Consider the following 10,713-nt stretch of genomic DNA (forward strand, 5'->3'; position numbering starts at 1 on the left):
CCACGCTGTGGCTTACTACCATGAAGGTGTTATGGTGTCCAATGGCAAGCCAGAAGGGGTTCTCTCTCCTAAAAAGGACAAAGAATATTCGGAAGCCAACACAATCTTCTTGGACACTGTGATTGGTGCACTTGCAGAACATCTGCAGGATGTGTACCTTCATCACACGGTCGCAAAGGAGTTGTGGGACGATCTGACTGCCAACTACGGTGGCTCAGATACTGGCACTGAACTGTACATCATTGAGCAGTATCATGACTACAAGATGGTTGACGAAAAATCTGTAGTCGCTCAGGCTCATGAATTACAGTGCATAGTGAAGGAACTCGATCTGCTAAAGATTATCGTGTCCAACAAGTTTGTGGCTGGGGGCATTATTGCCAAGTTACCTCCATCCTGGAGGGATTTCGTCACTTCTCTCAAACACAAGAGGACATAAATTTCTGTTTCAGACTTGATTGCATCTCTTGATGTTGAGGAGAAAGCTCAGGCTAAAGATGGACGATCTAAAGCTGTTGAGGGTCAGACCAATGCCAATATGGTGCGCCAATCACATCACAATGGCAATGGTGGCAAGGGCAAGGGCAAGAACAATAAGCCTAAGCAGTCCACTACCTTCAAGAAGAAGAAGAGCAAGGAGAACGAGGGATGCTTCGTGTGCGGTTCTACTGACCATTGGGCAAAGAAGTGTCCAAACCGCAAAAGAAGAAAACCTCCACAGCAGAAGTCTGTGAGCATGGTGACCAGCGCAGGAGATAAAAATAGTGGGTATGGTAATTTACCTTCTGTTTTTTCAGTGTTTCAGTCTACTAATATTTGGTGGCTTGACACTGGTGCTAATGTTCATGTGTGTGCTGATGCCTCCTTGTTTTCATCTTACCAGGTCGCTCGGGATTCCTCCGTCCTAATGGGGAATGGGTCACATGCTTCTGTTCATGATGTTGGTACGGTATATCTGAAGTTTACTTCGGGAAAGATCGTGCAACTGAAGAACATGCAGCATGTCCCTTCTATCAGGAAGAATCTAGTTAGTGGCTCCCTTTTGTGTAGGGATGGTTTTAAGGTAGTGCTTGAGTCTAATAAAATTGTCGTGTCTAAGAGTGGACAATTTATTGGTAAAGGTTACGAGTGCGGAGGCTTGTTCCGCTTTTCCCTTTCAGATTATTGCAATAAGTCTGTGAACTATATTTGTGATGGTATTAATGAGAGTGATGCTAGTGTTTAGCATTACGTTTATGTCATCTGAATTTTAGTTCTATGTCTCGACTTTCTAGCCTATGTTTAATTCCGAATTTTTCCATTGTCAAAGGTTCTAAGTGCCATAGTTGTGTGCAATCTAAGCAACCTCGAAAACCTCACAAGGTGGCCGAGGAGAGACACTTGGCACCACTTGAACTAATTCATTCTGATATATGCGAGATGAATGGTGTGTTGACCAAAGGTGGAAAAAGATATTTCATGACTTTGATAGATGATGCATCTAGATATTGCTATGTATATTTATTGAAAACGAAAGATGAGGCTCTTAACTACTTTAAAATCTATAAGGTTGAAGTTGAGAATTAACTTGAGAAAAAGATCAAGAGAATTAGGTCTGATCGTGGTGGCGAGTATTTCTCTAATGATTTCGACTTGTTCTGTGAAGAACATGGTATTATACATGAGAGGATGCCTCCCTATTCATCCCAATCAAACGGGGTTGCTGAAAGAAAGAATCGCACTTTGACTGACTTGGTGAATGCCATGTTAGACACCGGTGGATTATCTAAGGCATGGTGGGGGGAGGCTGTATTGATTTCATGTCATGTCCTGAATAAAGTACCCATGAAGAATAAGGAGAAAATTCTCTATGAAGAATGGATTGGAAGAAAACCATCACTTTCATACTTACGCACTTGGGGTTGCTTGGCCAAAGTTAGTGTTCCATTCAACAAGAAACGTAAGTTGGGACCTAAAACTATGGATTGTGTCTTTTTGGGATATGCTCATCATAGCATAGCCTATAGACTTTTAGTGGTTAAATCAGAGGTGTCTGATGTTCATTTTAATACCTTGATGGAGTCTCGTGATGTTACTTTCTTTGAGAATATATTTCCTATGAAATAATTGCATAGTACGTCTAGACTATCTTCTGATATGATTGCTGAGACAACTCCTGAACCTATTGTGCTTCCTGATCATGCTGAACAAACACTTGAGCCAGTTCATGAGGAGGTTAACAGTGAAGCTCCTAAGAGGAGCAAGAGACAAAGAACTGCAAAGTCCTTTGGTGATGATTTCACTGTCTATCTCGTAGACGATACTCCTAAGACTATTTCAAAGGCATTTGCATCTCCAGATGCAGATGATTGGAAAGAAGCTATCCATAGTGAGATGGACTCTATTCTTTCTAATGGAACTTGGGAGGTTGTTGATCAACCGTATGGTTGTAAACCTGTGGGTTGCAAGTTGGTGTTCAAAAAGAAGCTTAGGCCTGATGGTACTATTGATAAGTACAAGGCTCGACTTGTGGCTAAGGGTTATACCCAGAAAGAAGGCGAAGATTTCTTCGACACTTACTCACCTGTTGCGAGATTGACCAGTATTCGAGTATTACTTTCCCTTGCTGCCTCACATGGTCTTCTCGTCCATCAGATGGATGTTAAGACAGCTTTCCTTAATGGAGAGTTGGATGAGGAAATTTATATGAATCAGCCTGATGGGTTTGTAATAAAGGGTCAAGAGAACAAGGTGTGTAAATTGCTGAAATCTTTGTATGGCCTAAAACAAGCACCTAAGCAGTGGCATGAGAAATTTGATACTACACTTATATCAGCAGGCTTTTCTGTCAATGAGTCTGATAGATGTGTGTACTACCGCCATGGTGGGGGTGAGGGAGTTATATTGTGCTTGTATGTCGATGACATACTGATCTTTTGGTACAAATCTTGACGTGATTAAAGAGGTCAAGTCATTTCTGTGCTAAAATTTTGACATGAAAGATCTGGGAGAGGCTGATGTAATTCTGAATATCAAGTTGATCAAAGGAGAGAATGGGATTACTCTCACGCAATCTCATTATGTGGAAAAGGTCTTGAGCCGGTTTGGCTTCAAGGACAGTAAGCCTTCTCCCACACCTTATGATCCGAGCTTGATACTTCGGAAAAATAAGAGAATTGGTAGAGACCAATTAAGATACTCTCAGATTATTGGATCACTAATGTGTTTAGCCAGTGCTACTAGGCCTGACATCTCATATGCTGTTTGCAAACTGAACTGGTTTACCTCTAATCCGGGAGATGATCATTGGCGTGCGCTTAAGTGAGTCATGCGCTATTTAGTTGGTACTATGGATTACGGAATTCACTACTCCGGGTATCCTACGGTACTAGAAGGCTATAGTGATTCAAATTGGATATCTGATGCTGATGAACTGTATGCCACAAGTGGATACATCTTCACTCTTGGTGGTGGTGCTGTTTCATGGAGGTCATCCAAACAGACTATCTTAACGAGGTCTACCATGGAAGCAGAACTTGCAGCATTAGATACAGCCAGAGTTGAGGCTGATTGGCTTCGTGAACTCTTGATGGACTTGTCGATTGTCGAGAAACCTATGCCGGCAATACTTATGAATTGTGATAGTCAAAGTGAACAATTCTAAGGACAATATGAAGTTATCAAGACACGTTAAGAGACGTCCGAAATCTGTCAGGAAAATGAGAACCTCCGGAGTAATATCAGTGGATTACATCTCCACTGATAAGAACTTGGCAGATCAGTTCACTAAGGGGCTGTCACGTAATGTGATAGACAATGCATCAAAGGAGATGGGTATGAGATCCATATGAGCTACACCATGGTGGTAACCCAACCTATGTGATCGGAGATCTCGTGAAGTAGGATCTAGGAAGAACAAGCCATGGGATAGCATGAGAGTATCCTACTAACCCACTCGAGAAATGATGCAACACTCTCAAACCACTGCATGGCATGCTGGCTACTGCCTTAATATATTTTGTTGGCTTTATTTAGCAAAGATGTTGCCCTGCAGAACATCTTGGAAAAATATACCTATATGAGCCCGACTGTTGTAAGGTTGCAGTATGTGAGACTTGGGTGATCTCTATTAAGCTCATGAAGAGACCAGGGGGTACGACCTATATGCCCCACCCGCGGGGTAGGCTACTGGCAGCCAGGTACTAGTTCCGTCTTTGAGTGAAACTTGTCCGCACAAAACTTGCAATTCAAGGCTTCGTCCATTGTTCAAGTTGTGGATGAATGTAGCTTGAAGCTCTAGGCGAGAGTTCAACTTAACAGTCCTTGCTGAAATACTGGTATATCAAACAGTAGTGAGAGATGTGCAAAACACCTAAATGGGTATTTGAGATCTGGTGGGGGATTGTTAGATATATGGGCTTGGCCTATATAAATGATAATTCTGAATAAATCTCAAAGGCCCATTAGCGTAAAGAGGGGGTACACCATCTATTAGTCCCATATTGCTAATAGATGAGGGTGTTAGGGCTTTTCCTCCCTATATATATGGACCACCTCCCTCATGAAAAAGATGCAATATAGACTACTATACGGGAAGGCCCCTAGGTTAGGGTATCCCTAAGGTGGTCTGTACTTAGGTTTTTGCCTCCTCTCGCTGCTGCGCCGCCACCGTAGTCTACACCATCCCGATTGTCGACGTGCACCGGCCATTGGGAGAGCAGGTCTCCGGAACCGTCATCTTCAGCAATCCTGCACCGGGAGAGGGCGAATAAGGATTTTGGGAAGCGCTCTGCGCGACTGCTCGATCGCTTCCTCCGCTTTGTCAAGTTCTTCGTCGACTCCTTCACCATGGCTCGTCTACCTCTTCGTCGCTCGGGCGTCACTCGTCGTTGCGAACAACGTCAGGCTACTGATCATCGTCGCCTGCTGTACCCAGTAGTCGTCCAGGAGCCGGTCTTTATCAAGAAAGAAACGTACGATCTCTTATCTCAAATTATATCTTCCATACTAACTATTATGATCTGTTGCAGTCTGATAGTACTGGATAGTATGGTAGAATGTGTGATTCTATTTGCAATGATAGACTTATCTAGATCTTGCGTAGATATGTCTAGTTTAATCTGCTATCTGTTCATCGTATTCATGATTTATTTCTGGATTAAATTAAAACTAAAAGTGCTTATATATCCAACAGGTAAGAGAACTCCTCAAACCACTCAACCTTGTCTTCTTTGGGAGGAAGATGGTCCAGTCGCATTGCTTCACAGAGCCTGCTACCAGCCTCCCAAGCACCATCTCCTTTAACGATCCCATCACAAACGCAAAAGTTAGGAACATGAGTGTCCTGGTCATGGCCACTGAAGTTGACATGATTGAAATGCAACCATGATAGATAAAACCAACAATCCATTGCTACGTCTGGGGTGATAGCATCTATATTGATGTAACTTGCTAGTTGTGTAGCCTCATCATGCAGGAAAGTTGTTAACTCTGTGCCCGATAGTTTTCTGTTTGCCTTTGCACGAAGACATACATGAGCATTTGTCACATTGTTTGTTAATGTAGGTGTAATTAGAAACAGCCATCGATATGTCCACACTGCTTTGTTATGCTTCATATCAAACAAAGGAACACCGAAGGCTACCAAGTTAATCTCCTCATCAGTGCCATTGCGAAAAATCACCAAACACGTCTCCTTGGCTAAGACGTCAAAGATGTGATCTGCAACTTCAGGTATCTCTTGCCTTGATCTTTTCTTTACTCAACTGAAGTCGTCATCCTCATCGTGCTGATGAAAAATATTCATCATAGATTTGTAAAGTTGCAGCTGCTCTGCGATTCTTCTCTGCAATGATCTTCTGCTTTCTGACTTTGAGAAGTTAATGTGGATTACCCGGTCGAAGTTGAATTCCTTGGACTTCGGTAAGTTTGATACAGCGGTGAGAACAGCAGATGCTCCTCTTCCATCCCATCCGTCAAAGTAGACAATATTTTGCCCACGCTCATAAAATCGATTGTCAATGCTTCTGTTAAAATAATAATCTAGTAAGCAAGACTGATCTAGGAGTCAAAATTATAGTTTCTTTTATTATAATGAAATGATTAGATACTTTTTTTATTGTCAGCATGCTACCAGGTTAACTTCACATAGGTCAATATCTAGTATCCTTGGGAATTGCCTAACATGCATATGAAGGAAGGATAGATTAATACTTTTTGAAGGAGTTGCCGCTCTCACTTATAGAAAAGAAATGTTACGTCTTTTATGTGGCCTGTCACCAGGCCACTGAAGATCTGTGCTGACGGCTAAAAGGGGTCTGTGAGCACCCGTCAGCAACTTTGAGCCTGCACAAATGACGTCTCTGCTGGCGGGTGCTTGCCCACCAGCACAGAGCAGTCTGTGCTAGCACGTGACGTTAGCCACTCACCAGGAATATTTATTTTCTCATTCAATATATTATTTCCCATAAATTATTTATTATTTCTATTTCCCGCTAATTTTTAGCCGCCAAATTTAAATATGTATCTCCAACAACATAACAACATACTTAAATAATAAATAATTCACATTATTAAAAACTACATTATTCAACAAACTTCACTAATTAAAATTATGGATGTAATAACTAATAAGCACGAAGAATATAACAAAAACCAATTATATATTACTCTAAATGAGAATCAATTGAACCATGGATGTAATAATTAATTAGAAGAAGGGAAAAAATCAAACACAATTATATATGAAGATAATAAACTTGATTAATTAAAATTATGGATGTAATAATTAATAAGTAGGAAAAATATAATCAAACTTAATTCTATATTACACTAAACTGACAAACATAGCATTGTAACGAATATGACCATAGATTTTATTTAAAAAATAATCCATTTCTATTTATTTTCCCTCTCTTCCAACCTCTTTCTCCTAGTTCTAGATCTAGATCTAGATGACAAGCTAATGAAGCTAGAAATTATACATAGAAGTTGAAAAGGAAGATTGGAATGGCACAAACTCACCTTATATAGCCATCTTCTTCAAAGAAATCAAGAGCAAAATCTTTCCTCTTAGATTTGGTATTTTTAGTGTTTTTCTTGAACTCCTCTCAGGCAAGCTCCAAATGGACGGTTGCCTGAGGAAGAAAATGAACATGAGCATTTATAGCCAGCTCTGTGCTGGCGCGTGCTTAAGTCGCCCGCAAGTACAGCAAGGAAGCTTTGTGCTAGCGGGTGCCAATCATACCCGCCAGCACGCTAACTTGCATATGCCAGCACAAATCAAATCTAACCTAGTGTGTTTTGGGGGACTGTATTGGGTATGATTTTGGTCCCTATACAGGAATTAAGAGAGACTATCCGTTTAACAAGTAAAGTGTTAGAGGTCGTAACATCTTTACCAGCTGTTATTGATGGAGAAAAAATAATAGAATTTATTTTGATTACTTCCTTTAGTTAGTGTGGACTTTTCGTTAATTTTTGGTAATAAGTTTTTGCTGAGAATATTGTATGAATTTAGTTGTGTGCGGACGCAAAGGTGAGATAGTTTTTAAAATAAATACTAGGCAACGTACAGTTCCTATTCAAATATTGAATTGGGTCGCAGTTTTCGGGGAAGATGATCGAATCTGCTGGGCGCAAATGGGTTGCCATGACCATCTGGCTCTGGCCTGCTCTTTGATCTGCTTTTTTTTTTCCATAGGTTCATTGTTAGTTAATGTTGCTTTTATAATGGGGGCTCAAGCTTAGTAGGTCATGCGATCAACATTCGTGTCACTTCATCTAATCATATAACGTGGAGGGAGTGACTAAACGTATGTTTGATTTGAGAGTTGAAGTCCACTGAGTTGGGTTAGACCCATTGTTTTATTGTACTAGGATCGTGCCCGTGTGTTGCTACGGGCAATAAAACATTTATATTGCAATACACATTAGTTTAAACAAATATAATAAAAATAAACTTGATCAAGCAAAGAGCGAGTACATCACCCCACTTTGTTGTCACCGTTAAACAAATATTATGGTATGATCCCTGTATGTTCATATTCATGAGAGATATTATATCAAAATGTCCCAAACAAACTACCAACATTTTTGGATCACTGATCTGTGTACTAATATATTTTTCATACATATACAAGGGGGCAAAGGGGCAAACAAAAGAATCATTTATCAATCAGCCAACTGATGCATCACTTGTATCACCCATAAGTCCAGTCAATGGGTTCCTTTGGAAGTATCTCAGGTAGAAGTTCATCTGAGTCGCAAAGGCACAACTCTGCAACAATTATGTTGAAGTTCATCTCAGTCACAAAGGCACAACTTGGTGCACAATTTGGAATTAGAAAGAACTAATCACCGCACCTCACTTGTAAGTCAGCACGTATTGCAGACCGGCATGGTTCAGTCCAAATTGACTCACGAAATCCATCCAAGGCAGGACTGGATATGGCACAGTAAGCTTCAGAATTCAGAGTGTACTTACATACAGCTCCAGGTAAAGAACAACTTATTGCAAAAGAGTTCTTAACTGTCAGATGGACAATAGATGAGATAAATTTAGCAGAAACGTATACTCTCAAAATCAAAGAGATTTCAGAAGGCTTGCTCCACCAATACTGACCTTTTCATAATATAAAATAAATAATATCTTCAGAGAGCTAAAAACTCAAAACGAAAACTGACCTTTGAATGGTAAGAACACCACTATCCCTAACATACTACATATGTTTGTGAATAAACAAAAATAGAGACACGAATGGACTTATCATCAAAGATAGTGCTCCAGTGGTACTGTGTGGACCATTCTGGAATGAAGCAAACCACACAAACACATCAAATTCGTTCAGGTTTAATAATTTTTCTGAAGGAAAATACAAGTCACATGGGATACTTCACTGCTGCATGCTGTCAACACAGAGATTTGTTGATCAGGCTGAAGCAAATAGCAATATAGAAATAACAGATCATCCAAAGTGATACATCGGAAAACAATACTTGGTATTGGAATGAACACAATGAATACAAAAGCTAAAATTTTCCAATGCCAGCCATTAAATCTAAGAAGGAAAAAAAAGGAAATGCAGTACTCAAACAACAAGTTCTGCTTCTACATTGTCGGAAAGCTTTCAGATCAAATGTTGTCTAAGAAGTGCAGTTAAGTCAAGAGTGGTCCACTTACATCAGCCTTCCAAACAACCATGACCAGTGTCCAAACATCTAAGTAAATCTTGTGATGACATTATCAAGCTTCAAACTCTAAATCATAAACCATTAAAGAAACCATATAAAGTGGAAAAGAAATTGTTCTTCCAGTACTGCTGCAGAGAAAACTATTCATGGGCTCTTACTGCCTCAATGTGTTAGTTGTCATAAACATCTTACCATGAAATTGCCATCCTTTTCGAACTGCCAAGCATGAACTTCGCTAAAACATTGTTTAACAAAAGTGCATCTTTCCTTTTTATTCATGTCTAGTTTCCTCAGCCTAGAGACAAGATCCTTAATTATTAGAAAGTATTGAGATTAATGCACATACAGGAAGTAAAAAAGTAACAGAGTGAATCAGATAAAACTATGCTTGCAAAGAAAGCTAACCGTTAGAGCGTGATCTCGTCCTTGATTCATCATTTAAGCACAATGGCGATGGTCCCATCTAATTGCCTGTCCCAATCTCGGTGCTGCCGGAATCCACTGGTCCAATCTGAAAGGAACCTCAGTTTCTGTAAGATTTAAATGGTTGCAGCTAACATCATTTTCTCCTATTAAAAATTCATAACCAAGAAAATGATGGCATAATTGTCTTAGCGTACTCACAGTTTACTAAAGCAGGAATCCATATGCTACTTTATTGATGTCACTTGCATTGTTCATATCAGTAGAATCCCAGTGGTGTCTTCATATCGACTTGAGTCTGCAACGAATTGGGGAAACTCGTGGTCAATCCAACAGCTAAATAGAAATCCCGAATGCACCACCTTGTGTTGCGCTCAGATCGGCATGGGATTTTGCTGAATCTAGGGCTGCTTTAGCCCATCACGGACATATGCAGAGGTCATAGGGAAAACAATAATTGGAATGGTAGTAAAGAAGAAATATTCAATTTATCAAATAATTATTCAGATGGACTCGGAGATTTACCTCAGTGAGAATTTATGCGCCCCATCAGATGGGAGATCAATTGACGACCGGTGGCTCTTTGGTTGTTTCCAGCAGTGACGCGAATGGTCTTGAAGCTGCATTCCCTCTAATAGTTAAAGATGTAAATACTCAAATTAGCTAAATAAGCCTGGAAAATATGTGTACACTACTCTAAACCTATTCTGAGAACACAACTGCTGGTAATCAATTTTGTATGAGCTTGGAAAAATCTGATACATGTATCTCGTGAATGCACAGAAAAGTTTAAAAAATCAGGAACAACAACAATGTTGAATAAATCAAGATCATACTCAAGACAAAAAAACCTCGCAGGTGGCACAATAAAAAGGCAGAATTGCATCAGCTATCTGAACCATACCCAAATCAAGTGCGACTGTTCAACGCTCAGTTCAATTTGAATCATTCTACGATGGACCTGAAGCAGCTCCTCAACCTGATGTCAGATGAGATTAGATCAACAAAAGAGTATAATAAGATTCAGACCTTGAGGTGTTTCAGGTCCCGGCGCGTTGGTGAACACCTGCAGCAGGTGCCACACGGCAACGTGCTCCGTCCTGTAGACGATGGAGAGGC

At 40.2% G+C, this 10,713-nt stretch overlaps 1 long non-coding RNA gene across 1 annotated transcript; it reads right to left on the reverse strand.

The window, feature by feature from the left end:
- Positions 1 to 8,050: 8,050 nt before the first annotated feature.
- On the reverse strand, positions 8,051 to 10,345 carry LOC117855586 (uncharacterized). Its single transcript, XR_004640526.2, has 5 exons — positions 10,120 to 10,345; positions 9,796 to 9,892; positions 9,577 to 9,682; positions 8,344 to 9,466; positions 8,051 to 8,257 (listed from the first exon to the last, which is right to left on the reverse strand). It is a non-coding gene; the product is annotated as an uncharacterized lncRNA (long non-coding RNA).
- Between the last annotated feature and the right edge of the window lie 368 nt (positions 10,346 to 10,713).

The sequence above is a fragment of the Setaria viridis genome, chromosome 5 (assembly GCF_005286985.2).
Source record: "Setaria viridis chromosome 5, Setaria_viridis_v4.0, whole genome shotgun sequence".
NCBI lineage: Eukaryota > Viridiplantae > Streptophyta > Magnoliopsida > Poales > Poaceae > Setaria > Setaria viridis.